The 26,277-nt window shown below is 45.5% G+C and overlaps 1 pseudogene across 1 annotated transcript; it reads right to left on the bottom strand.

Moving 5' to 3' along the window:
* Positions 1–620: 620 nt before the first annotated feature.
* On the bottom strand, positions 621–18,411 carry LOC143596725 (uncharacterized; annotated as a pseudogene). The gene is made up of 6 exons (XR_013146761.1): positions 18,321–18,411; positions 4,127–4,171; positions 2,128–2,217; positions 1,634–1,722; positions 1,499–1,549; positions 621–786 (listed from the first exon to the last, which is right to left on the bottom strand). The product of XR_013146761.1 is annotated as an uncharacterized LOC143596725 (transcript).
* Positions 18,412–26,277: the final 7,866 nt, after the last annotated feature.

Below are 26,277 nucleotides of genomic sequence, written 5' to 3'. Positions count from 1 at the left end.
CTGACTAAATTTTGTAGTTAAAAACGGGATATGAGAATCGGATGCATTCTAAACCGGATCGGTTTTACACACCATATAACATAGTTGGCGCGTGATTATTATACCACACGATAGCAAGCACGCACGCATTGTGTAAAAGGTCAAAGAAATGCGTCTTACGTATTTTAACTATTTCGTGACGGATTTGTTTGTAAGTTTTTCACAGGAAAACAAATAAAGGAAAAAGAAAGGTGAGTTACACTATGTGAAATAACAGGTATATACTTTATGAATGAGAATGTAGCTTTTTTGGTTTGTGGGCACTGATACATGTGATATAAGAATCTGTGTTGGAATCAATTGTGTGACTTTAGATCCAGAAGAATATGGGCCATGATTCTAAGGGGACTCTGACAGCCAGAGTTTTAGAACATATACCTTTACATTATTTGCAACTTGTATACAACGAACCGGTATTATTTGAATGGATGTCTGAGAACTCGTGGAATAAACGACTTTTTATCAGGCATGTACTTTTCAACACGTGTGGGTTCAACTCAACTCAGTTACATCACTATACTACATAAATAGAAAGCTTCGATATCGAATAAGTAGTGTTTTATAACTTGCATGATATTGAATATATTGTCTTGAAATATAAAAGATTACATAAACCATTATAGGGCTCGGATTGAGATGAGACCGTTTTAAGTAACAAACTTCACATAAATATTAAGCATTCCTCATTCGCATCGCTTCACATAGCTATAATTGTTGATTGTTGGGCTGATTTAGGGTAGATAAAATCTAACAGAAGAGAAAACAATAGGAACATATTATTTATTGCAGAAACGAATAATATACCGAGAAGTAGAGGTGGCAATGTGAGTGGGTTGGGTTGGATTTGGGTGATGGGTTAGAATGGGTATGGGTTAGGATGGGTATGGGTCATGATGGATTTTTAAAATAGAAGGTTAGGATGGGTATGGGTCAAGATGGGTAAATTAACCCATCTTGACCAAGTGAAGGTTAAAATACAAAGGGTTTCAAAAACCCCTCAAAAAATATTCAAAAAAATTAATAAAAAAATAATATCTCAAAAACGCAAAATGTAAAAAAAACTAAAATGGTTCCCCCGTCATCCTCGTTGATTAAAAAAATAAATAAAATAAAAAAACCGGTTTTGTATCGGTTCAGGTTCGATTTCTTCGGGGTTTTTTTGGGTTCGGTTTTGCTAATTTTCATTTCGGTCGGTTTCGGTATCTTTTCGGTTTCGATTTCTCGGTTTTGTGGGTTTTGCTGAAAATAAAATTGGATTTAGCTTGTTTTAATCCATTCTAACCAATAACCAAAAGTCACTAGTATTTCCCCAACCCATCTTGACCTCCTTGGAAAATTCTTTTGATCCATCCTAACTTATTCCAATTTTAAAAATTATTCATATTGACCCAAAACAACCCATTTGGGTTTGTTTTGCCATCCCTACCGAGAAGTATATCGAATCATAAAAGATGATTACCTTTTCTGTAAATAGGCGAAATGTTTCATCATCCATTGCTTTATCGAGTTCCTAATTAGATTAACAAATGATATTTAGTGTTGTTAATTGTGAATTTAATTGGATATATTAGATAATTAGGATTATATCACTTACAGTTTCAGCATCTGTAGAAGAATCTATTTTGTGTATTAGCTTTTGTAGCTCCTTGTCTTTCAAAGCATCAATGATTTCGGTGTTTGAAGCTGTAGTCATATTATTATGTGTCAACCAATGGGGTCGTTTTGTTGAATTAATAAAAAGTAAAATGCGTGGGCATGAGTCGAAACAGGTCCAAGTAATCAACTGATCATCTTTGGGTCGAAACAGGGCTATAAATGTTTTGTATCCATTTATTTTACAATCATTTATAAATACCAATTACTCAATAGTTACATGATGACAAGTACAAAAACAATATTATTATATTGGAATAAAACGATGTAGGAGTGATAGACATTAGGTGACTTTCAACCTATTTGATTTGTTTGAGCAGATTGACCCGCTCTCCTTTTAACTAATTTTACTTCGACCCGTTTTAAATAAAACGTAACCAAATCGACTCATTAGTAATAATAAACTTTAGGACAAAATATGCATAAAAAGCATACCTATGCACTCTAGTTGTGACCTCTATAGCACCTCATCAGCAGCATCAACATAACATGGTCTATCAACATCAACTGTTGTAACAGGTGCGCCTGAAAATAGTTAAATTAGTTTCAGATTAAAAACTCTAATCGAAACTTAGGAAGCGGAAATACTTAAATTCCACCCCAAAACGAGTGCCTCGGGGTTTCAGTATTGGAGGGTGTGACATTGACCATCAGTGGCGGAGCCATAAAATTTTTCTTATGGGTTCGCTATCATTTACAGAATTGATTTATTATTATCTAGCATCAAAGTTTTCGGGTCGGATCGGGTCACATAGCATACATTTGCTGACGGGACGATATATAACCTTTTAACTCAAAAATTATTCTACCATAACTAAAACTCTAGAAACACAAAAACAAGACATAGCTCAAATATTTCATTGCCAATATCCATCCAAAAATGACACAAGTGGGATTCGAACTTTAGAAAGTTAAAATGATTAAAGAAAAACTTTAGAAATTTTAACAAATCTAGTTATAAAAAGTAAAAGGAATTCCTCAATTATTTGCGAGAAAAAATAGAAAAAACTATAGCGAAAATCACAAAATCTAATAAATATTCTAATTATATATAGTAACGGTTAAATAAAAATAAAATAAAAACTACTATATAAATATATGAAGAATAAAATCCTAGAAAATTAACATACTAATATACTATTATCTCTCAAAGTAAGATAAAACAAAATTTGAAAACATTATTTTCTACATGGTGTCAGTGCTTTGTTTCTTCTTCAGCAAATAGAGTCAACTACCAATTCCTCCATCAACGTTCCTTCCGTTCACCGGAAAAATTATGATATGCTTTCTTCGGTTTTTCGTTTCTTAATGAATGGGTTCGGTCACTAAAAATGAATGGGTTCGTTCATTAATACACTACTCATCATCATCATCATCATCATCATCATCATCATCATCATCATCATCATCGTACTCAGTATATCCCACCAATAGCAATGCTATGGTAGGGTCTGAGGAAGGTAAGATGTAGACAGCCTTACCTCTATCCCATAGGGATAGAGAGGCTGCTTCCGGTGAGACCCCCGGCTCGATAGTAGTTTTGCATCAAGCCTTGGACATAAGGCACATAACACTCAATCATCGGGACACCGGCTGATTGGTGCATGTGCCCTTGTCTTTCGGCTATCAACGCCACCACATGATGCCGGATTAACCTTCCGCCACTTTTAACGTTATTTTCACGTGATTAGTAAAATAACGTCAAAATTAGTGCAATTTTACTTTTGTCCACCCAAGGGTTCACACATACGCTCTAAATAAAACCGAAAATAGAATGGGTTCGGGCGAACCCGGTGCCGTATGAGTGGCTCCGCCACTGTTGACCATATCCTCGTATTATTGATATATGCTTTAATCTACAATGTGATTTGTTTATCTTATTGGAATGTTTATAAAACTTGTTTTTTATAGAGTTATAAAATTCACTTTCAAGAACTATTTTACACCAAAAGGTAGCACATCATATCGGGTAGCAATATAAACTTACTTGCATCATTCTCAGAAGCAGCAACTGGTTTAACACGTGGAATTTCTGCACAAGATCACGCATCGTCAAATTAGCTTGCAAATCATAGTAGTCAAAGTTGCAGACCACACCAAAACTAATAACAATTCACAAAAAACAGCATTCATTGTAGGAACGCAAATACAGGTTAAAATAAATCTCTGCACACATCTAAACACGTAGGAGTGCGTTTTTGATTCCTATGTTGCAAACTACTCTACTACCCCAAAACGAATGCTTATGGGTTCCACTATTGAAGGGTGTCGCATTGACCATATCCTCGTATTATTGAATGTTTTAATCTACAATGTGATTTGTTTCTCTTATTGGAATGTTTTTAAAACTTGTTTTTTATAGCGTTACAAAATTCACTTACGAGAACTATTCTACACCAAAAGGTAGCACATCATATCGGGCAGTAATATAAACTTGTATCATTCTCAGAAGCAGCAACTGGTTTAACACATGGAATTTCTGCACAAGATCACACATCTTGAAATTAGCTTGCAAATCATAGTAGTCAAAGTTGCAGATCACATTAAAACTAATAACAATTCACATAAAACAGCATTCATTGTAGCAATGCAAAAACAGGTTAAAATAAAACTCTGCACACATCTAAACACGTAAGCGCGCGCCTTGTGCGTTTTTTATTCCTATGTTGCAAACTACTCTACTGCTCAAGAGTAAGACAAAATAGAAACCTATGTTAATAATAATAAAACAAATAAGACATGCACGAGCTACACTAGAATCCTACGTTTTCCAGACAAATAACATACATAATATAGTCCTGTATTTTATTATAAAAGCAAAATGTATCTTCCTGCTCCCATGTATTTCATCAGTATGACAGTATGACGGTGCGTCCACCTCTGCAGGGCCGGCTCTTAAGGAAGGCTTAGTGAATCGACGGACCCTGGCCTGACACCCTGCTAGGCCCAAAATTTTTATTTTATTTTTAAATTTATATATATTTTTATGAAAAAAAATAGGTATTTTTGATGTTTAAACTCATTTACTCAACTCATTTAAGCCTATTTTTATACAAAATTATTTTTGCACAACCCAAATCATAACCAAGTAAGCCCATTTAAAAACTTAATTATTTAAAGTTTAAACCCAACCAAAAACCCTTTAACTAAAGCCACAAAAAATATTTCGCCTTCGGCCCAAAATATTTTACAATTCTAGAGACGCCCTACAGGCCAACTTTGCCCAACATACCTAGAGTCATGCAAGGCTCTAACTTTTAATTTACTACACATACCTCACAAACATAACTACAATTGTAGTGCTGTTCAAAACTTAAGCGAAATTATGTTTCATCCGAATAAAACTTTCCATAAATTACTTCAACAACTAATAACACTATCTAATAAATTTAGTAACAGCTTCAGTTGTACTCTCAATTGATTTGTTTTATCTTCAAAGATCAACTGCTGCAAAACTGTTCAAATAAGAAGACTCAACCGCCCCTAATCCTTAGAAGATATGCATCCAGTTAAAGAATAACTAAATGATTAACTTCATGTAGGGCTGTAAACAAACACGAACAAGGCCTTGTTCATGTTCGTTTGTTAAGAAAATAATGTGTTCGCGAACGCTTGCCGAACGAGATTTTATGTTCGTGTTCGTTTGTTAAGAAAATAATGTGTTCAGTGGCGAAGCTTGGACAAGTTCGTCCGGGGGAGGGGGGGGGGGGCTCAAAATGTATTTAAAAAACCATAAACGAGGGGGAGGGTGGGGCTCAAATTTTGGGCCACAAAAAGGTAAATTTACACTACGTATACAAACTTTCAGGCGAAAATGAGTCAATTTACACTACTGCGCAAAAAACAGGGGGGCGGGGCCATCCCGGGCCCTAAAGAAGCTTCGCCCATGAATGTGTTCACGAACACAAAAAAATCGGCGGAGCCTAGAGTTTGAGATCGATGAACTCACCAATGTGAATGATGGAAAAGGAAGTGTGAACAACGCAAAAACAATGTGAGAATATGATTTCTTATTTTATGTTAGAGGTAATAAATTAAATAATATAAAATATTTAGATAAATTATATAAATCTAAAAATATTTATTTATCCATATAACTCGAAAACAATTGTATTCGTAAAAATTGTTTATTTTTTAAACTTCTCATACATTTGATTCCTCATATTTATTATGTATATTCAACTAAAGAATATTTATTTATCCCCTTTTTCCTATGATTTCTTTTTCTCATACTCACAACAAATAATATATGGAGTCCATATATATAATGCAAAATATGATAAAACTTTTACATGTTTTCTTAAATTTTATGATTTTAGATGATACAGGGATCCAATGTGTGTAACATTTGCCCATCCCAACTTTTGAGGTTGTTATGTAGAATGCAAATATAAATATTTATTTTAGTCTTAAATGAAACAATTTCTCCATCACTATATTTCTTTATTCCTTTTTTAATCTATTTGTTTCTGTTTCTTTTGTGCTTAAAGTACAAATCATAATATATCTTTAATTTTAAAGATTTCATCAATAGTAAATCTCTACAATTTAACCTTCAAATTTTCAAGATGGCGATAAAGATTAGGACGAGGAAGAGAGCTAGACTGAACAGGTAGGTCCCAGCAGAGCCCAGTTGGACTCGCAAGACTCACCTCAAAGAGGGACGTCTGCGCAGTTGAACCCGCAAGACTCACCTTCAAGAGGGACGTTTGCGCAAACACTAAACTCGCAAGACACCCCTTGAAGAGGGACGTCTGCGCAAAAACAAACTGGATCCGCAGGACCCACCATGCTCAGAGACGTGACGTCCTTATGCGCAGTACGCAAGCTGTTCCCGCAGGAAAAACCTCCCAATGGTCGACGTACTCCGCCTGTTCCCGCAGCAACGGATACTAGCCATCAGGGAAGGCTACCCGCGCAGCAAGGCTACACGCACAAGACACTAACTCTTAAATAATTCAGCAATGTCACCTGAAGAAGGAGTGAGCAAGCCGGGAATACTACCGCCCAAAGCCGGGAAAACTCCCGCCCAAATGAGCCAGTCCGTACGCTACTGGAGGATCTTTTGTACTGTACCTGCCAAGGTATGGACAAAAGATCTGACCAAAGCTGCGACAGCTCACTGACAACAGTACGACGAGCAGCACGCTCTACTACTTAATGTCACTATCAGCCGCTGCCTACTCACCAACCTATCGTAGCACGTGCATAGCCTGCAGTTGGTGGAAAAGGAATAGTACACAGCCGGCCTGGTCACTATCAGCCGCTGCCTACCCACCAACCATCAGCATGGCACGTGCGTAGCCCACAGTTGGTAGAACAGGAATACTATTCAGCCGGTTGTACCTGCTTGGAAACCTACATTCGGCTATAAATACTCCAACACCTTGGAACGGTATCATTATCTTATATCTTCATATATTATCTGATATCTGCTCGTCATTTCTCTTAATATACACTTATATTCAAGAGCAATCTAGTCTGATTCTCACGCCGGAGGGTGGTCACAAGGAGGTACCCCCCCCTTCTCAGTGACGAGCTCACGGTGTCTGTTTTGCAGGTCATCAGAAGAATAACCATCTTGCCGGACCTAACCCTCGTGGGAAACATCTATTTAACCCCCAGATTATCCGTAATCTGCCCGGGGTCGATTAGTGTTTCTTCATTGGCGCCATCCGTGCATAAAAGCTAGAACTTATTCTTTTTCAGTTTTTTCAAAACTTCTGGAAAGATGGTTAAAGTCACTCCGGTCCCAAGGCCAGCGAGTGACCAAGAAACCCCGGTAATCACAACCCCAGCTACTGGGAGGAACACCGGCGAGTACACATATTTTACGAACACTACCCCGGTTACCCAAGCCGGGGCAAGTACAGTAAATTTTACGAACACTACCCCGGTTACCCGAGCCGGGGCAAGTGCAGTAAACAATCATCCCCTGGGATTCATTGATACCCAGGCGGAAAGACGACAGACGAGGTTCCCCCGCCAAACACTTGATCATGTTAAAGCGTGGGCGGAAGCACGTCAGAAAGAATTCCAAGCTGAGTTGGACGAACGCTTACGTTCCATCCAACAAGCTGACGAATTCGGAAGCACTCGACAACAGCTCAACATGAGCAATGAGTGCGAGTCCTCGGACGATGATCGGGAGGAATCCGACAGTGACGCAAACCCTCGCCATAGGGCGAAAGGGAAGCGTAACGAAACGGACTTCCAACCAACAAGGAATTTTAGAAAAACCTTCAAACAAAGGAACACGGGGGGAAACCCACGTGACTTCTCCAAAACCTTTAGACCAACTGCTGCAAATGCAGGAACGTCCAAATTTGCAAGGGACATTGCGGAAGCATTCGCCCCGAAGAGTGCCAAGCAGATGTCCAACATCGGCACTTATGATGGTATATCCGACCCAGACAATCACCTGAACAGATTCATAGCGGGGGCAACCGTCAGCAACTGGACGGAACCCACGTGGTGTTATATGTTCCAGATGACGCTGGTTGGAGCGGCTAGAGCGTGGTTTGACCGTCTACCGGTCCACCACATCTACGATTGGGCGGACTTCCAACACAAGTTCAGCCAACACTTCAGTCAACAGCGGAAATATACTGAAGAGCAGTGGACGATCCTCAACTGTGTTAGAGAGGAGGATGAATCTTTACTAGACTTCATCACTCGCTTCAACTCGAAAAAGCTGAGTCTGGGCGCTATAAGCAAAGATCTTGTTCGCGCCGCTTTCATCCTGGGCGCCGAATACCCAGAGCTTATCCGCACGTTGACGGGTAAAGACGGCATGCCATCCACGTGGGATGCCATCATGACGGCGGCCAAGCGCTTTGCCGAAACAGAGAAGCAACTGGGTGGGGATCCGCCCCAGAGTACAAACCTCTACACGCAGAGGACTAGAGAAAACAACGTCCGGACCGCCCGGCAAAACAAAAAGAGGAAGCTAGGCATTTGGCAGTCAAGGGTAAACTTTGACACCTCATCCAGCTCTCGCTCTTTAGTAGGCAGAAGGGATAACACGCACCCATCAAGCCGACACCCCCGGTGGTCGCCGCTTACCAAAAGCGTCACGGAGATATTTGCCACTGAGAAACTCCCATGGCCAAAAGCTCCAACGGTCCGGCACCGACCTGACGCGGATCAGAGCAAATACTGTGACTTCCACGGGACAAAGAGTCACACCACTGAGAAGTGTACATCCTTGAGGGATATTGTTGAATCATTCGTCAAGGATGGAAAACTTACACACCTTGTGGCATCAATCAAGAACGGAAGGAAGAATGACAACCGATACAAAAGCAACGGACGAAAGCCCGTTGACATCAGCATCCACATGGTTCATAGTAACATCAGAGGAAGAAAAAGACGGACGACAGAACCATGCGCATGGAAGGAAGCTGAGGTGCGCTTCCCGCGAGTGCCAGGAGGACCCAGCAAAGAAGGCCCTATCGTCATCAAAAGCCAGCTGGGGCACTACATCACTTCCCGCACTCTTGTTGACAACGGCGCCTCGTCAACAGTTATGTACAGGCAGTTCTTCGACAAGCTAGACGACGAAGACAAAGAACGCCTGGAAACGGTCTACGCCTCGATGGAAGGGTTTGACGGCAGCACAAACACCCCCTGGGTATCCTATCCTTCCCCGTCATTCTCACAGACAGGAAACACTCCCGCACAGAAGACGTGGACTTTGTCGTAATGAGGAAGCCACACCACACATACGACATTCTCTTCGGGAGAGACGGGATGGCAAGATTCAATGTCGTGGTATCTTCAGTCCACGGCATGATGGGATGGCCAACAGCTGAGGGCGTAGCGATGGTCACCGGTATTCCCCAGGTATGCATCGCATCTGTCTCATCAACGCCCAAACCAAAGATGGCTAAACCGACCATCACCGAACCAGAAGAATGGGCCTTCAATGGCAAATACCCCGACCAGGCGGTTACCATTGGCCCAACAGTCACTGATCCTACGCGCACATTACTCAAACGCTTACTACAGAAAAACGCTGACATCTTCGCATGGAAACCAGCTGACATGACTGGGGTACCTCGAAGTAAGGCAGAGCATAAGCTCAAGTGTGACCCGGATTTTACGCCGGTCATACAAAAGCGCAGAGTAATGGGGGCGGAACAAGCTAACGCGTGTAGAACCCAAGTCAAGGAACTCCTTGACGCGGGCATCGTACGCGTCAGCAGATATCAAACATGGGTTGCAAATCCCGTCATGGTACCGAAGTCTAACAAACAATGGCGCATGTGCATAGATTTCAAAGACTTGAACAAAGCATGCCCCAAAGATTGTTACCCGTTACCCGAAATTGATCTTAAGGTAGATTCGCTAGCACCGTTTCGCCTTAAATGCTTCCTTGATGCGTATAAAGGGTACCATCAAATCCACATGACCGTTGACGATCAGGACAAAACCGCATTTCGGACGCTCGATGGCACATTTTGTTATCAAATGATGCCATTCGGACTTAAGAATGCCGGGTCCACATACCAACGCCTGATGGACAAAGAGTTTCATGCCCAAATTGGGAGGAACTTGGAAGTCTACATGGATGACCTGGTCATCAAAAGCCTTGACCCATAAACGATGTTGAAAGACATCGAAGAAACATTCAACACACTCAGAAAGATAAACATGAAGCTCAACCCGAGCAAGTGTTCCTTTGGGATGGAAGAAGGGAAGTTCTTAGGAGTCATTGTTACTAAAGATGGCTTCAGAGCGAACCCTGAAAAGGTCGAAGCCATTATCAAAATGGAATCACCTACTACCATCAAGCAAGCTCAGACAATGAATGGACGCCTAGTCGCACTTAACCGCTTTTTGGCAAACCATGCGGATAGGTCGTTCCCATTCGTGTCAACGCTGAGAAACTGTTTAAAGAAAACGCACTTCCGCTGGACACCAGAAGCGGAAGAAGCTTTTCAGGAAATTCGGTCACGTTTGATCGAACTCCCAACGCTCACAGCACCAGAAGCGGGAGAAGAATTAATCCTATACCTCTCCGCCACAGATAGAGCAACCGGGGCCGTCCTGCTAGTCGAGCGAAAAGGCATCCAGATGCCAATCTACTATGTTAGCTGTCTCCTAACAGACGTCGAAACCCGGTACTCTACCCTGGAAAAATTAGTCTTAGCACTTGTACAGGCTTCACGCAGGCTAAGACGATATTTCCAAGGTCACCCAATCACCATTCTCACCAACTTCAAACTTGCAAACGTTTTAGGCAAACCCGAACTGTCGGGACGCCTAGCCAAATGGGCAATTGAAGAGGTAGGTCCCAGCAGAGCCCAGTTGGACCCGCAAGACTCACCTAGAACAGGGACGTCTGCGCGGTTGGACCCGCAAGACTCACCTCAAAGAGGGACGTCTGCGCGGTTGGACCCGCAAGACTCACCTCGAAGAGGGACGTCTGCGCAGTTGAACTCGCAAGACTCACCTTAGAGGGACGTCTGCGCAAAGACCAACTGGATCCGCAGGACCAACCATGCTCAGAGACGCGACGTCCTTACGCGCAGTACGCAAGCTGTTCCGCAGGAAAAGCCTCCCAATGGTGACGTACTCCGCCTGTTCCCGCAGCTACGGATACTAGCCATCAGGAAAGGCTACCCGCACAGCAAGGCTACACGCACAAGGCACTAACTCTCAAATAATTCAGTAATGTCACCTGAAGAGGGAATGAGCAAGCCGGGAACACTCCCGCCCAAAGCCGGGAATTCTCCCGCCCAAATGAGCCAGTCCGTACGCTACTGGAGGACCTTTTGTACTGTACCTGCCAAGATATGGACAAAAGATCTGACCAAAGCTGCGACAGCTCACTGACAACAGTACGACGGGCAGCACGCTCTAGTACTTAAAGTCACTATCAGCCGCTGCCTACTCACCAACCCCTGTCGGGGCACGTGCATAGCCTGCAGTTGGTGGAAAAGGAATAGTACACAGCCGGCCTGGTCACTATCAGCCGCTGCCTACCCACCAACCATCAGCATGGCACGTGCGTAGCCCACAGTTGGTAGAACAGGAATACTATTCAGCCGGCTGTACCTGCTTGGAAACCTACCTTCGGCTATAAATACTCCAACACCTTGGAATGGTATGAACACATTATCTCATGATCTTATATCTTCATATATTATCTAATATCTGCTCTAGTTATTTCTCTTAATATACACTTATATTCAAGAGCAATCTAGTCTGATTTTCACGCCGGAGGGTGGTCACAAGGAGGTACCCCCCCCCCCCCTTCTCAGTGACGAGCTCACGGTGTCTGTTTTGCAGGTCATCAGAAGAATAACCATCTTGCCGGACCTAACCCTCGTGGGAGACATCTATTTAACCCCCAGATTATTCGTAATCTGCCCGGGGTCGATTAGTGTTTCTTCAGCAATAGAATTGGGAGAATACGCGATAAAGTATAAGCCGAGGCCAGCCATAAAAGGCCAGGTCTTGGCCGACTTTATTGCAGAAGTCCCCGCCTCGCGGGAGAAAGAATGCCAGGATGAGGCTCAACCCTCTCCAGCACAGGACATCGATGATGTCTGGCGACTCTACACTGATGGAGCAGCCAGCAACGAGGGCTCAGGCGCAGGGTTAAAACTAACCAACCCAGTGGGCCAAGAATACACTTACGCTATTCGACAGGATTTTCCAAGTACAAATAACGAAGCGGAGTATGAAGCATTCCTGGCCGGGCTGAGGATTGCGCGTAAGATGGGAGTAAAGAACTTGGAAGCCCACGTGGATTCCATGTTTGTAGCCAATCAGATAAACGGGACGTACACGGCCGTGAACGACACAATGGCCCTGTACCTCGCTCAAGCAAAAACCCTCATGCGCAATTTTAACGATTGTAAAGTCATACACGTCAAGCGTAGCGAAAACAAATCTGCGGATGCGTTAAGCAAGCTTGCGTCATTGGCTTTCACCCACTTGGGAAAGGACATCCGCATTGAACTCCTTGGAGCACCATCAGTCCCACACAAGGAAGTCTGTGTCATCCAAACCGGCACGGAAACGTGGATGACACCAATAATAAATTACCTTGCGGCGGGTATACTACCAGAGTCGAAAAAACAGGCAAGAAAACTACGCTGTAAAGCACTGAACTATCAACTCATCGATGACATCCTTTACAGACGTAACTTTCTTGGTCCACTCCTCAGATGCGTCGACGACCAAGATGCCGACTACCTCCTAAGGGAAGTACACGAAGGCAAAAGGGAAGCGTAAGGAAACGGACTTCCAACCGAGAAGAAATTTCGGAGACACCTTCAAACCAAGGAACGCGGGGGGAAACCCACGCGACATCTCCAAAACCTTTAGACCAACTGCTGCAAATGCGGGAACATCCAAGTTTGCAAGGGACATTGCGGAAGCAATCGCCCCGAGAAGTGCCAAACAGATGTCCAACATCGGCACTTATGATGGTATATCTGACCCAGACGATCATTTGAACAGATTCATAGCGGGGGCAACCGTCAGCAACTGGACGGAACCCACGTGGTGTTATATGTTCCAGATGACGCTGGTTGGAGCGGCTAGAGCGTGGTTTGACCGTCTACCGGTCCACCACATCTACGATTGGGCAGACTTCCAACGGAAGTTCAGTCAACAAAGAAAGTACACTGAAGAACAATGGACGATCCTCAACTGCATCCGAGAGGAAGATGAATCTTTGCTAGACTTCATCACTCGCTTCAACTCAAAGAAGCTGAGTCTGGGCGCTATTAGCGAAGATCTTGTTCGCGCTGCTTTCATCCAGGGCGCGAAAGATCCAGAGCTCATCCGCACCTTAACGGGTAAAGACGGCATGCCATCCACATGGGATGCCATCATGACAGCAGCTAAACGCTTCGCGGAAACGGAAAAGCAACTGGGTAGAGATCTTCCCCATAGCACAAACCTCTACACCCAGAAAACAAGAGAAAACAACGTCCTTACCGCCCGACTAAACAAAAAGAGGAAGCTAGGTATTTGGCAGTCAAGGGTAAACTTTGACACATCATCCGGCTCGCACCCTCGGTTAGGCGGAAAGGACAACATGCAGTCGTCGAACCGGAACTCCAGATGGACGCCACTCACCAAAAGCGTCACCGACATATTCGCCACTGAGAGGCTCCCATGGCCAGAGGCTCCAATTATCCGACAGCGTCCAAACGCTGATCAAAGCAAATTCTGTGACTTCCACAGGACAAGAGGCGACACTACCGAAGAATGCTTAGACTTGAAGGACATCGTCGAAGCATTTGTCAGAGATAGGACGCTCACGCACCTCGTGGCGTAATGAACGCTGAGCAGGCTAATGCGTGTTGAACCCCAGTTGGGAAAAACACGAATGAAACTGCAGCTTCAATGTTGGAGACTACATACTGCGTAAACAACGAGATTCCGAACCAAGTGCATATCGGCTCGAAAGGCTCGATGACACTCCCATCCCAAGAACATGGAAGGGAGCTCAATTACACAGGCTGCATGTAGATCAATTCCAAACTTGTAAAGAAAAGGCCCAGAGCCACTTCTAATGGAAATGATTCTCCTTATCACATTGACGCTGATGGTCTTACATTTATACTTATGAACTTTCCACACTGATATGCCGGTATTCACCGCATAAATAAGTGTGAAAGGAAGTCGTTGCGTGTGGACAGCGGCAAAATCCGCATAAACACAAAAAACGGCAAACCTTCACGCAGGTCAGTTATAGGTAAAGTTTGGTCATCCCACTAAATGAAAGTGACGGTCCTACCCGCACAATCATGATAGAGGAAACTGAACATTAACCTATTGACAACCGCGCGTCGAACGGTTAACTTATTCAAAACACTGATGCCGGTATTCACCACATAAATAAGTGGAGACGTCGTTGCGTGTGGACGGCGGCAAAACCCGCATAAACACAAAAAACGGAAAACCTTCACGCAGGTCAGTTACAGGTAAAGTTTGGTCATCCCACTAAATGAAAGTGACGGTCCTACCCGCACAATCATGATAGAGGAAACTGAACACTAACCTATTGACAACCGCGCGTCGAACGGTTAACTTATTCAACACTGATATGCCGGTATTCACCGCATAAATAAGTGGAGACGTCGTTGCGTGTGGACGGCGGCAAAACCCGCATAAACACAAAACGGCAAACCTTCACGCAGGTCAGTTATAGGTGAAGACTGGTCATCCCACTAAATGAAAGTGACGGTCCTACCCGCACAATCATGATAGAGGAAACTGAACACTAACCTATTGACTACCGCGCGTCGAACGGTTAACTTATTCAAAACACTTGGAAAATTGCTAAGTTAAACTAAAGTATGTACGAGCGAATCATATATTGTTTATGCGGCAAAACAAGTGCCAAATTAACCTATAATATGCATGAGCAAGTCATATAACGTTTATAAAGCAAGTCATCCAGTGAAAGTGGCAGTCCAACCCGCACAAACATTTATATTTCATAAAAATTCAAACATTACAAGAATGGCCGGGTATCTACCCGCCTACAGAAATATAAATCTATCCTAGCGGTGGGAAGGGATCTCAAGGTTCAAACTTCAGGACCACTCCCTCCAAACCCACTTGTACCCGCACCATCAGTTGGCTGTGGCGGTTCAAGGAAAGTCTTGAGAATGGTTAGCCCATCATCAGCAGCAGCAATCTCGTTCACCTTCTCCACCACCGGATGCGGGAAGGCAGCATACTGGTTCACTGCTTGGTCATAAGAAGCTTCAGCATCCACATCATATAGAGGGAAGTTGGAAGGCGGGATGCCCTTCTCAACAAACCCTAGACCAAGCAGGAAGCCAGCCTTTTCCCCATCCTCATGAGAAGCGTTGAGGGTTGCGCTCATGGCATCGTCATAAGATGTATTCGTGAAGACTCGATGCACAACCTACAAGAAAAAATACAAGTATCAAAACCTTTTCTAAGCACAAAGAAAAGCGTAAAGATATTATGAAGCTACGCATACCTGCGACAACGCTTCTCGTAGAAGCCATTCCTTGGTAATCAGAGCTTCTTGGAGGGCAGCCTGAGCTAGGTCACGGGCGCGTTCGGCTTCATTCTTGTTAAGGTTGGCAAGCAACACTTCCTTAGCAGCAGCCTCTTCAACGCCCTTCAGCTTACGCTCAGTATGGTCAAGCATACCCCTCTGATCCAAAATCTCTTGAAGCTTCTTGGCGTCTTCCATAGCCAAAGCATCATGAGCCTGCTGAAGCCTCTCTAGTTTGGCTTTAAGCTCCTCATTTTCGGCGCGCAGAGGTTCAGCAACGGCTTCAGCCTTGGTGGCCCTCTCGGTCGCGTTCCGCGCAGTTTCCTTAGCCAACCGAAGCTGTTCGTTAACAGCTTGGGTAGCCTTGGAACGGGCCTCGAGCCGGGCCTGCACTTCAACCTCGAGGGCCTTGAAGGCCTTTTCCTTCTCCGCAGCAATTGCGGAAAGTCTCTTCTCCTCCCGGATAGCCCGCGCCTGAGCCACTTCTTGGATACGCGCAGCCTTTAACTTGTCGTTTTCACGACAAAGCAACTCGACGCGCGGCTGCATCCGGGCAAGGAGAATCCGAAGCTCATTTGTCAGCCTACCCTTCTGGTAGCTAGACATGGCTTCCCCCAACGCGCCACTTGGGGCCGCGTGACGCACCCACACGACGCAGTCCACAGCCGTCCGAAGGGTTGTTCCCCGGCGGATGTTCCACCGTGGAACATACACCTCATTCGAATCCGACACTACAAAAACAGAAAGCAGTTAAGAAAAGATGATAAAAATATAAAAAGGCCAAAATAACTCTACGCACCTGTAGGGTCGACAACAGGCCGGTAGCCGCCAAACCCATCACCCGAACCTAACGGATAACCATCCAAGAGGTCAGGCAGATGGGAAGGAGGCAGAGATTGGCTAGAAGCCCCGAACATAACTGCTGAACCGGCCGGGGACGAGGTAGTCGCCAATGCCGGAGGCACGGTTGAAGCCGCCGCGGTAGAGACCATCGGAGGTGAACTCACTGGAGGTGAACTCACAACCGTGGCCGCCGCTGCGGAGGAGCCCACGGAAACAATCACCGCCGGCTCAGTGAAGGATTCCGTGAAGATCGCACTGACAGCCGGTGGGGATGATGTTACAGTTGGAACAGTTGCCTCAACAGGATGAGCAACTGAACCAATACTGCAAACAGGCGTAGCCGCCTGGGTCATCGCCTCGGGTAGATTGACCAAACCTACCGTCATGGGTCCAGAACTGCTCCTCCCCGCATCACTTTGGAATGCAGTAGCATCCACGCCTGCATGAAGACAAGATATTAAAAACAATGGCGGAAAGAATTGCGGGTAAGATTAATTTACACTTACGAGTTTTCTTGAGCTTGAAGGTTCTGACAGGCGGGGACGAACCCGATGGAGCCGGCCTCTTCACGCCGGTCACCGTCATCGTACTGGGCGGATCGGAGGTGACAGCTGTCTCAACCTCCGAGACAGTTGTCTCACCACCACCAGGGTTCCCCGCCGCCTCCTCACTTTCGGTCTCCGACTCAGACCGGTTCCCCTGATCGGCAGTGGAGGCAACCTTCGCCTTGCCCTTCACGCCGGCAGCTTTCTTCTTCCTCACGAAGAAAGGACCATCTGTGGATTCCTCATCAGATGACAAAATTAGAGGAATTCCAGCAGAGGTTTGAGCATTGAGAGGGCGAGGGTTAAAGAGTCCCTTACCTGGCCGCCTGGCGCTCAGAATCTCGAGGCCCGGCGGGTAGACCTCCACAAACCGATCCGCCGTTTGCTCCAAGATGGGCAACTCGTTCTCGTCGAGAGCACGAGTACCCAGCCGAGAAGGACCACCGCTCTCACGCGGTTGCAGAAGCGACTGCAAATTATTCCCCTCTGAAAATAAACAGAAAAGCAGTTAGAAGGAAAACTCTAAATCAGCAAAAAGATATGAAGCATACCGTAAGGGATAGAGTTCAAACCGTATTCGAGGACGATGGGAATCTGTGGCGCCTCTGCCCCAGCATCCTTCCATACCCGGCTCATCCCAAGCATCACCATCCCAGACTCCGCAAAGCGGTAAACCGGAGTCTGGATCTGGGAGATCTTGGCGAACCATTCCGCCTCTTGGTAATTGGAGGCGTGAAGGCTAGGGAGCGCCCTCCCGTTTTTAAACGTCATCGCAATGGGGACGACGCGAGCGGAGACATAGAAAAACTCCCACTTCCAAGAACGAAGACTGCGCTCGGTAGCGCAGATCTTCAAACCCTTGATCCGATTGACCAAGGTATACCAGCCCTGGATGCACCTCCAGGAATAGAAGGTCATCAGGCGGTCGACGCGGGGCTCAACGCCCAGAATATGGCACACCCATTCAAAATGGCGAACCTTTGCGATCGCCATCGGGTGAACCTCCGTTAGGTGTACACCGTGTCTCTCCAAAACACGGTACACAAACTTCGTCAATGGGAACCTCAGATTCCCATAGAAGAAGAATGCAGCATACACCCCTATCTTGCCCTTGGGGGCATCATACACCGTCTGGTGAGACTCGGGAAACTCAGGCTCGAAAGGCTCGAGCATGAACTTCTTGACGATGTACTGGTACAGGTCGACGGAAAGAGCACACTGGCACTCGCCAGCAGTACTCTTATCATCCTTATCAGACGCGGACATCGGATTCTCGGTGTATACTTCGGACTCCTCGGCAATAGCCTCAGGATCACGAATGGAAGACATGTTTTGGAAGATGGAAAGAAGAACGATTTGAGGAGAATGCTCGACAAAAGGAGAGTATTCGCCGGAAATCGCTTAGAAGAAGAAGTGAAACTGTGAATTGAGATGCATCCTCTCCTCCCTTTATATACCCATCGCAATGAATGCGATGAATTTAATGGGGGAGAGACGGAAAAGCGCAGGTGCAATGAAACTATGACACGTGGAAAAAGCAAGCTGACAACAGCTGTCGACAGAACGTGCGCCGTAAACTTCGCGGCCACGCGCCCGAAAACTCGCGCCCACGCGCCTGAAAAAGCGTCTGGAATGACCATATACTGTCACGTCGCCATAACATCATGCACGTCCTGAAACTGTCAGAAGAAACCGTCAGACCACGCTGACGTCCCTTCAACAGTTGGACTGTTCTTATCCTTTCACCAACTCTTCGAATTTCAAAAAGATTCAAAAGTAAGCGGGACTTTACCCCCTTACCTTGGTAACCAAGTAACTATAAGACAGGTGTGGGTACAGTGTCAAGGCAAAACCCTTCACATACTTAGCACCTGCAGGGAATTGAAGCCAAGAATACCTCGGCAACCAAGTAACTATAAGACGGGTGCGGGTACAGTGTCAAGGCAAAACCCTTAACATACTTACCACCTGCAGGGAATTGACGCCAGGAATACCTTGGAAGTAAAGTAACTATAAGACGAGTGCGGGTACAGTGTCAAGGCAAAACCCTTCACATACTTAGCACTCCGCAGGGAATTGAAACCAAGAAGGATCTTCTGGGCCATGCTTGCGGAAACGGAAATAACATCCCCGCATAGCGGGAACGTTGAGAACTAGATTGTTTGAAGCTCCAAGATGGAATTGGTTGTTTAACATAATTGATCACTATGTTTAAAACTACCAAAACCTCATGGAGAATCTACACAAGTGGAACTCAACGCTCCTGCCTTGCGAGGAGGTTACAGACCTACCCGCATCATACCCAAAGATCAAGCAGAAAAGTCGGGAATTTCTGCACGTGACATTAGGACTTCCGCGGGAAGAATCCCTATGGAAAACCTTAAAACTAAACCCTTTTCAAAAACCCCTTGCTTAAGTCCAAAAGTTCACCTCATTAACAATTCATGAGAAAAACATTGGACTGGGGGACTTGAAGAGGTAGGTCCCAGCAGAGCCCAGTTGGACCCGCAAGACTCACCTCAAAGAGGGACGTCCGCGCGGTTGGACCCGCAAGACTCACCTTCAAGAGGGACGTCTGTGCAAACACTAAACTCGCAAGACTCACCTTAGAGGGACGTCTGCGCAAAGACCAACTGGATCCGCAGGACCAACCATGCTCAGAGACGCGACGTCCTTACGCGCAGTACGCAAGCTGTTCCCGCAGGAAAAGCCTCCCAATGGTGACGTACTCCGCCTGTTCCCGCAGCTACGGATACTAGCCATCAGGAAAGGCTACCCGCACAGCAAGGCTACACGCACAAGGCACTAACTCTCAAATAATTCAGTAATGTCACCTGAAGAGGGAATGAGCAAGCCGGGAACACTCCCGCCCAAAGCCGGGAATTCTCCCGCCCAAATGAGCCAGTCCGTGCGCTACTGGAGGACCTTTTGTACTGTACCTGCCAAGGTATGGACAAAAGATCTGACCAAAGCTGCGACAGCTCACTGACAACAGTACGACGGGCAGCACGCTCTAGTACTTAAAGTCACTATCAGCCGCTGCCTACTCACCAACCCCTGTCGGGGCACGTGCATAGCCTGCAGTTGGTGGAAAAGGAATAGTACACAGCCGGCCTGGTCACTATCAGCCGCTGCCTACCCACCAACCAACAGCATGGCACGTGCGTAGCCCACAGTTGGTAGAACAGGAATACTATTCAGCCGGTTGTACCTGCTTGGAAACCTACCTTCGGCTATAAATACTCCAACACCTTGGAACGGTATCATTATCTTATATCTTCATATATTATCTGATATCTGCTCTAGTCATTTCTCTTAATATACACTTATATTCAAGAGCAATCTAGTCTGATTCTCACGCCGGAGGGTGGTCACAAGGAGGTACCCCCCCTTCTCAGTGACGAGCTCACGGTGTCTGTTTTGCAGGTCATTAGAAGAATAACCATCTTGCCGGACCTAACCCTCGTGGGAAACATCTATTTAACACCCAGATTATCCGTAATCTGCCCGGGGTCGATTAGTGTTTCTTCATAGACAAATACTCAGCAATATATAGATGGAAAGATAGAGAATAGTATATCAATGCTCATAAGATCAGAAATTATGTTGGATTTAGTGATAGAATATAAATTATTGGTAGATACATTGATTATTAAAATATATTATTTTTATTACTACAAATAAACGTATTTTTGCACTCTATTTCAAGATGTGGTAAGCAAAAAAAAAACGTATTAAATTGACAAGATTAATTGTTACACGGAGAGAAGACATGTGATTGATACAATTATCAACTATAGAATGATCACAAACTTATGATTTATAAAGAGTAGCTCAAAACGTGCATGATAACCACATAGTCGATAAGAGAATCATCATAGATTACCACAAGATTTCAAATGGGTAACATGGTCGATCCTTGATCCACGATCGTACCTTGCATAGACCATATGGTAATCGAATAGAGGTTAACAATTTGATAATTTATTAGTTTCCTCAACAGTATAAAAAAAACACACAACAAAGATGGATATTTTATATTAAACAATGTACACAACCAAAACTGATAATACCACAATAAAAAAAATAATAATTAATTAGGACAAAGTTTTAGAAGGTATATGATGAAAAATCATCTAAAAGGTATCATAAATTTCAAACAAAGTTTTTGTTAAAGTAAGATGCTTATAGAGAAATTCTTATAAATTCAAAGGAGGTTTTATAACACTTAAAACTTTTATAAAACCAAATACTAATAAAATAAAAATTAAGACTTTAATATTTTATTAAATAAATCAGGTTTTTATAAAGTTATCAACTCTTTTTATGTTAAAAACTAGTCGAGTAGTTACTTATTTAAAATAGGTAATTCAAATTCATGCCGTTCAAGAAAAACAAAAGAAAAGTAATTCACATTCAAATCAAATAAAACAAATAAAGCTTCTCTTTTTGTTTATAAAGAAAAGTTTTACGAATAAAAGTTTTTTTCTTTTTTTTAAAATATAAAAATACCATAAGTTTTGAATTTGTTTAGGTGGAAAATGGGCACACGTGATATAGGTTGGTAACTTGGTACATGTAAGCAGGTATGCTTACGTGGACATTTGTTAGTGGATAAAGTGATAGTAACGGCGGTAACACTAGATCTGACGGAAGGACGGACGGCGAAGTACGTCTGGTACGTCATTGGTGGAATTTGACAATGGACACGTGGCGATCAAAGAAGAAAGGCACCGTTTGAAAAACGAATCCTGACAAACTAAACCCTTATCCTCTTGCTTCTCCTCTCTTCCAAGCTAACCTTTTTTTTCAAAATTAATATGTGTAATATAATATTATATATATATATATATATATATATGGGTGAGTTAACATACAATAATCGCTTAACGTACTGAAGAAACACTAACCGAACCCCGGACAGATTACTGGTAACCTGGGGGTTAGATAGACGTTTCCCACGAGGGGTTAGACCCTTGGAAGATGGTTCTTCTGATAACCTGCAAAACAGACACCGTGAGCTCGTCACTGAGAAGGGGGGGGTTCCTCCTTGTGACCACCCTCCGGCGTGAGAATCAGACTAGATTGCTCTTTAAATATAAAAGTATACTAAGAGATTGCTAGAGCAGATATCAGGTATAATATGATGATAATGTAGTAAGATATGTTGTGTTTAGATGATCATACCATTTGGGGTATTTATAGCCGAAGGTAGGTTTCCAAGGAGGTATGGCCGGCTGCAACAGTGTTCCTGTTCATCAACAGTAGCCTACGCACGTGCCCTGCTGGTAGTTGGTGGGTAGGCAGCGGCTGATAGCGACCAGGCCTGCTGTATACTATTCCCTTTCCACCAACTGCCGGCTACGCACGTGGTATGACAGTAGTTGGTGAGTAGGCAGCGGCTTAATAGTGATACAGTACAGGAGCATGCTGCTCGCCATACTGTATCAGTGAGCTGTCGTATCCCTGATCAGATCTTTCGCCCATACCTCGTCAGGTACAGTAAAAGGTCCTTCAGTATACAGACTGGCTTATTTGGGCGGGAGTATTCCCCCTCCCGCCTCTGTGCGGGATTGCTCCCGGCTTTGCTCATTCCTTCAGGTGACACTGAATGATCGAGAGCTAAGTACCTAGTGCGTGTAGCCATGCTGCGCGGGTGGCCTTCCCTCATGGCTTGTATCCGAGGCTGCGGGAACAGGCGGAGTCCTTCACCATGGGAGGCATTTCCTGCGGGACCAGCTTGCATACTGCGCGTAAGGACGTCACGTCTCTGAGCATGGTTGGTCCTGCGGATCCAGTTGGTCTCTGCGCAGACGTCCCTGTTTAAGGTGAGTCTTGCGGGTCCAACTGGGCTCTGCTGGGACCTACCTCTTCAAGTCCCCCCAGTCCAATGTTCTTCTCATGCGTGTTTAATAAAGTGAGGTGAACTTTTGGACTTAAGCAAAGGGTTTTGAAAAGGGTTTTGTAAGGTTTTCCATGGGAAGTCCTTGTCACTTGCAGAAATGCCCGAGTTTCCTGCTTGGTCTTTGGGTATGATGCGGGTAGGTCTGTAACCTCCTCGCAAGTCAGGAGCATTGAGTCCCAGTTGTGTGGATTCTCCATGAGGTTTTGGTAGTTTTGAACATAGTGATCAATTATGTTAAAACCACCAATTCCATCCTGGAACTTCAAACAACGTAGTTCTCAACGTTCCCGCTATGCGGGGATGTTATTTCCGTTTCCGCAAGCATTGCCCAGAAGATCCTTCCTGGTTTCAATTCCCAGCGGAGCGCTAGGTATGTGAAGGGTTTTGCCTTAACACTGTACCAGCGCTCGTCTTACGGTTACTTTACTTCCAAGGTATTCCTAGCGTCAATTCCCTGCAGGTGCTAGGTATGTGAAGGGTTTTGCCTTTACACTGTACCCGCACCTGTCTTATAGTTACTTGGTTGCCGAGGAATATTTGGCTTCAATTCCCTGCGGGTGCTAGGTATGTGAAGGGTTTTGCCTTTACACTGTACCCGCATCCGTCTAACGGTTACTTGTTCGCCAAGGTTTACTTGGCTTCAATTCCCTGCGGGTGCTAGGTATGTGAAGGGTTTTGCCTTTACACTGTACCCGCATCCGTCTAACGGTTACTTGTTCGCCAAGGTTTACTTGGCTTCAATTTCCTGCGGGTGCTAGGTATGTGAAGGGTTTTGCCTTTACACTGTACCCGCATCCGTCTAACGGTTACTTGTTCGCCAAGGTTTTGGCTTCAATTCCCTGCGGGTGCTAGGTATGTGAAGGGTTTTGCCTTTACACTGTACCCGCATCCGTCTAACGGTTACTTGTTCGCCAAGGTTTACTTGGCTTCAATTCCCTGCGGGTGCTAGGTATGTGAAGGGTTTTGCCTTTACACTGTACCCGCATCCGTCTAACGGTTACTTGTTTGCCAAGGGGTAAGGGGTATTTTCCCGCTTACTTTTTAATATTTTTAAATTTTGAATTTTGAAATTCGAAGAGTTGGTGGAAAGATAAGAACAGTCCAAACCTCTGAAACGTCGTGCGACGGTTTCTTCTGACTGTGTCAGGACGTGCAGGAAGTTATGGTGACGTGACAGAACATGGTCATTCCAGACGCTTTTCCTGGCGCGTGGGCACGATTTTTCGGGCGCGTGGCCGCGAAATTACTGGCACACGTCCTGTCAACAGCTGTTGCCAGCCTGCTTTTTGCCACGTGTCATAGTTTCATTGCACCTTCGATTTCTCTCTCCTCCGCATTAAATTCACCGCATTAATTGCGATTAGTATATAAAGGGGGAGAGGCCCCTTTGTAATCCACACTTTCACCTCTCTTCTTCTTCTTCTTAGTGATTTCCGGCAAATACTCCCCTTTTTCAGGCAAGCATTTTCCCGAAATCACTCTTCTTTCTGCAAAAATGTCTTCTCATGATGCTGAAGCTGTAGCCGACGATAGGAGTACTGCTGGCGAGTGCCAGTGTGCTCTACCTGTCGATCAGTACCAGTACATCGTCAGGAAGTTCATGCTCGAGTCTCTCGAGCCTGAGTTTCCTGAATCCCACCAGACTGTGTACGATGCCCCCAGTGGCAAGATCGGGGTATACGCTGCATTCTTTGTTTATGGGAACCTTAGGTTCCCATTGACAAAGTTTATGTACCGTGTCCTGGAGAGGCACGGTGTGCACCTGACCGAGGTGCATCCGATGGCGATTGCCAAGGTTCGGCACTTCGAGTGGGTGTGCCGGATTCTGGGTATTGAGCCCTACGTGGACCGCCTGATGACCTTCTATACTTGGAGGTGCGTCCAGGGGTGGTACACCCTGACAACCCGTATTAAGGGTTTGAAGATCTGCGTGACCGAGCGCAGTCTCCGATCGTGGAAGCGGGAGTTCTTCTACATCTCTGCCCGCGCCATCCCCATTGCTATGAAGTTCAAGAAGGGTCAAGCGCTTCCGAGCCTTCATGCTTCCAGCTACCAGGAGGCGGAATGGTTCGCGAAGATATCCCGGGTCCAATCTCCGGTTTACCGGTTTGCGGAGTCCGGGATGGTGCTGTTGGGGATGAGCCGGGTATGGAAGGATGCGTCCCGGTTTCCCATCCTTCTTGAATACGGTTTGAACTCTATTCCTTATGGTATGTCTTGTCTTTCTTGATGATATTAGTTAATTTTCTAACTGTTTCTTTTTCTTTCAGAGGGGAATAATTTGGAGTCGCTCCTGTTCCCGCGGGAAGCTGACAGTCCTGTGCGGGTGGGCACTCGTGCTCTGGATGACAATGAGTTGCCCATCCTGGAGCAAACGGCGGATAGGTTTGTGGAGGTCTATCCGCCGGGCCAAGAGATCCTGAGCCACCGGCGGCCAGGTAAGGAGATATTCTATCCTGAACCCCTCAATGCTGTACCCGTTGCTGAAAATCCTTACATCCTGTCTTCTGAGGAATCCGCAGATGGTCCTCCCCTTGTGCGGAAGAAGAAGGCTGCTGCCGGCGTGAAGGGGAAGGAGAAGGCCTCCACAGCTGATCCAGTGGTTCTCTCTGACTCGGAGTCAGATAGTGAAGAGGTGGCGGGGAAGCCCGGTGGTGAGAAGAGCACTGCTCCGGAGGCTACGACCGTTACCTCCGGAGAACCAACGAAGACGACGGTGACCGGTACCAAGAGGCCGGCTCCATCGGGTTCCTCCCCGCCCGTCCGTACGTTCAGGGTCAAGAAAACCCGTAAGTACAGTCATAATGTCTTTGCAGATTTATCACTATAAATTTAACACTTTCTTCTTTGTGCAGGCGTGGGTGTTGACGCATTCCGGGGTGAACCGCAGGGGAGTATCTCCCCGCCAATGACGGTAGGCTCGGTCAGCCTTCCTGAGGCGTCGACCCAGGCGCCTGCGCCTGCATCCGCTGGTCCAGTTGCTCATTCCTTTGAGCCAACTGTTCCGGCAGTGATGACGTCACCGCCGGCTGTGAGTGCGATTTTTACAGCATCCTTCACAGAGCCGGCGGTTACTGCTGCTGCTTATAAGGCGGCGACCACGGCGGCGACCACAACGGCGACCACTGCGGCTGCCACCATGCCCGCGCCACCGGCACCGATGGCCGGACCATCAGGTACGCGCAGGGCTTCACGCCGATCTTTGCCACCTTCCCGTCTGCCTGACCTGTTGGATGGATTTCCTTTAGGTTCAGGTGATGGGTTTGGCGGCTATCGGCCTGTCATTGACC

This window comes from Bidens hawaiensis, unplaced genomic scaffold, assembly GCF_021521415.1.
Source record: "Bidens hawaiensis isolate Kalapana, Puna unplaced genomic scaffold, B.hawaiensis_p1.1 tig00046897_1, whole genome shotgun sequence".
NCBI lineage: Eukaryota > Viridiplantae > Streptophyta > Magnoliopsida > Asterales > Asteraceae > Bidens > Bidens hawaiensis.
Note: the sequence above shows the minus strand (reverse complement) of the source record. Positions and strands in the feature narration are given on the sequence as shown.